The sequence below is a fragment of the Camelina sativa genome, chromosome 9 (genome assembly GCF_000633955.1).
Source record: "Camelina sativa cultivar DH55 chromosome 9, Cs, whole genome shotgun sequence".
Lineage (NCBI taxonomy): Eukaryota > Viridiplantae > Streptophyta > Magnoliopsida > Brassicales > Brassicaceae > Camelina > Camelina sativa.
In genome coordinates, this window is record NC_025693.1 from 2986250 (window position 1) to 2990093 (window position 3844).

A 3844-nucleotide genomic window follows, 5' to 3' on the forward strand; every position below is an offset into this window, starting at 1 on the left:
GAGAAAAATTGTTCGATCCCTTATAAAGACTCCCCCCCCCTTACATATTTATACAGACCAATTTATTACCTAATTAATGTGTAATTAATAGGACGTGATCTTCGCATCCTAATTAATCCTCTTAAATGCGGGAATCTTTGACCAAGCTCGAGCTGCGAGCTGACTAACACGACACCTCTCCACGCTCTCTTCCTTTCTCCGGGCCTGATGGGCCGACCAGTGCTATGCCCTTGGCCCGTTTGTCGTGCCCGGCCCAGGCCCTTTGTCTGTTTCCCGAGATGACGAATCGTGGGTACAACAGTCGGGGCGGACAAATCCGTCTGCGGACCAGACCGCTATGTTTTAAGTGTGGACAACAGATTGCTGCGGTCCAAATCTATTTGTAAGGAAAAACGGTCCGCAGTTAGACCGCTGCGGTTTTGTTTCTATTTTCTGTAGACCGCACCACTGTAGACTACACATGATGAATGGTAAATAAAAAACGGTCTGAACGCAGATAGATTTGTCCGTCCCAACCGGTGCAACCATTCACACCCAGAATTTGCGTATGAGAAAAAGGAATACAAGTAACAAAAAGTGGGAGTAATCACCAATCAAACATAACCTACTACTTCAATTTATATACCCTCAAAACAAATGAGTGGGGAATAATTATACTATAGACTCATCCCGTACAATTTGTTTCTATAATTTGTGTTATCTTATTTATTTTCTTTATGAAAAAAAATAGATCATAATATATCTTACGAGTTGATTCATGACATTGTAAAAGACGTTGAGGTGTTGTTGCAATTGTAATCTAGTTCTTGGATATGTCTAGCTTTTAATCATATAACATTGTAATAAAATAAAACTCGAATACCTTTTTTTTTGACGATCATAAAACTCAAATACCTTACAAATATAAACGACTCAATTTTTTGTACGTTCATTGAGAGAGATGTAAAAAAAGTAAAACCCCACCTGTGTCTCTTCAATCATATAATGTTCTTCACTTGTTGTTCATTTCAGTACCCCCACCATTTTTTGTTACCCTACCTTTATGTGCTTAATCATATACTTAATAACAGGAGCATGTAGCTGTTGGAGAAAACATCCGGTGAATAGATATATATCCACTGGTCTGAGCTTGCATAACCAAGCAAGATCTAGCTAGCTGCCTTGAGAATTAGCATTCGCTTCCCAAAAAGAAGTACTCATTACAGATCATATGATTTGTCCATGAGATCCAAAGAAAACATTGCTTGATACGTAAGGAGAACTCTTAGATATCTTATTAGCAGAAACCACTGAGAGACCAAACCAAGTCATGTTGATGTCAATTCTAGCATAGAGACAGTTGAGTGAGTACCAATCCTACGCATTTTAGCTGGACTTGTTAGAGTTTCGGTACATGCCTAAGCAATAAGCGTCGTCAAAGTTATGAACATACATCTTTTATTCATGGGTCTACTACACTCCGATCCTTATATTATTCTAGTTTTGGTTTCATATTACCTCAATTGTGACCACAAGAGAAAGAAAGAAAAAAAAATAAAGAAAAGGTAGAATAAGCTCTTCGCTAAAAGTTGGATGCACGAAAGCAATTAGGACAACTCACAACCTTATATTATTTTTCTTGATTTTCTTTACTTTAGTGCCTGTATGATGGTTACATACTTTAGACTATTAATAGTACTTGTTTAATATTTCCTATTATTGTTACTAGACTTTAAAATCCACTTGATTTACATAGTGCATATGTTTACTGTTTAGTATAACAGTAATTTCTACTTGTTAATTCAGTATTCCAAAAAAGCTTAGCGGGTTTGTATCATCGTAATTAACTCTTAAACTATAAACAAAAGTTTACGCTAAAAAGAAAAAGAAAAAAAAAAGAGAAAGGTTAAGATTTGTAAAATACTATTCGACCAGTTAGAAATGTTTTTCGAACTTAAATTTTGACGGAAGACATAGTTCATTTCACATCCGATTACAAATTTAAGAAAAAATGAGAGAAACAAAGACAAAACAAACCAAAATACTTTTTCATATTATCGACATTAAAACTGGCCCCCCTAAAGATCCTTCAAGGTTAATAGAAAATGAAACTGGTTCATGCATCAAATATTTTCAGGATCATATCATTGATAAAAGTTGTGTCTGGCTAAAACCAAAACAACATATACTTTTAGTATGATTGTATTACTCATCAAGAAAATGTCATTTTCTTACACTTTGTGTACACATCAGTTACCAAATTGTCACTAAATTCATAACATGAGCAGGGTTTAATTAATTTTGAGCAATTGACATTAACTTTTTAATTGAAGAAAGTATACATAAACTAATAGATATCCAAACTTAAACACAAACAAAACATGGAACTTATTAACTTCCTGGTGCAGCAACCAGAGATGAGAGAACATAACAATTACAAACTTCAAAAAACAGAAACACAGACAAAGTATTGCTTTCATGAGAACACATAACATGTTCTCTCTTATTCGAAAAACAAAACACAAAGATCCTTAAAAGATCAGCTATAAATCCAGAGATAGATCACTCTTCTTCTTTAACCACTTCTTCCTCTTTCCAACAGAACCCAAGAGTAGATTTTGGTGAGCCACATTCAACAGTCTTGACAAACTTCTGGTAAAGAACCGAACCTCCAAGTCCAAGCTCCTCTAGTCCTATCTCTTGGCTCAAGTATCCCTTCACATCAACTACACAATCACGTGCCAATAGCTCGGTTCCAAGATTAGCATGCACTGCTACAGAGAATTCTTCCGGTCCAAAACAAACCAGAACCCTATCCACCAACTCTCTAAAGTTCAAACCTTTTAGATCATACCCAACTGTTTCAAAACTTGCATAGCTAAAACCATCTTCCGGGGTCACATGGATGGTCGAAACCGCATCTTCTTCAATAGAATTCATCGAGTAACCGCACGGTTCAAAGTCAAAATCGCATATTTCAGAGCCAGGAAGAATGTTTCTAATCCCAGAGCTAATAGTCATCTCATAAGCAGAGGAAGCAGAGTAGACATGCCATCCCCTCTGAGGGTTATTATCTAACCCTCCCAACACAAAAGCTTTGCTTCCTGCATTGAGCAGCTTACCAAAATAGCCATCAAGTAAAGCAACTTCTTCTGAGAAGCTACGGTGAGGATAAGATTGAGCTCCCGGGAAGATAAAGCTACCACGAGTGTAGCGAACGGATTTGACTCTTAAGAGAAAGAGACTCAGCAAGCCTAAGGATATGAGGGATCAAAAAGAGAAGCTTTGTAGTTCCACATGTTTTGATGATGATCTTGTAAGGATAGACAAAGAGACTAGACTCAGAGAGCACGTAAGAGTCGACTAAAGAGTTCGAGAGAGAGGAAACGATAGTGCATTCAGCTGGAGTCAAGATCTCATCTAACTGGGACTTAGTAAGAGCACGAAGGAAAGACACTAGGCTCAAAGAATGAGATTTCGAGCCTTTCTCAAACCCTTCGAAACCAATAGTAGAGATTGCCATTTTTCAAGAAATGTAAAGAAAACAAGAAAAAACGAAAGAACGCGAAAGCTAGAAGAACGTTGATCAACCACAATTATAAAGTGGTTAGGAGGAAAACGAATTGAGCAATATCAGGATGGCTTGCGAGTGATTTGCATTAGAAAAACCAAACAAACAAGAAAAAAATCAATACAACAACAGCTTTGCTTCTTCAAGTGAATACACTGAAAACAGAGAAGTAAACTCATGTTTGAGTAAACAGAGAAGAAGTAAAGAATACATTGAAAAGAATCAATACAACAGCTTTGCTTCTTCAAGTGAATACATTGAAAACAGAGAAGTAAACTCACGTTTGAGTAAGCA

At 36.7% G+C, this 3844-nt stretch overlaps 1 pseudogene; it reads right to left on the reverse strand.

Moving 5' to 3' along the window:
* LOC104714949 lies at window positions 2542–3558 on the reverse strand (annotated as a pseudogene).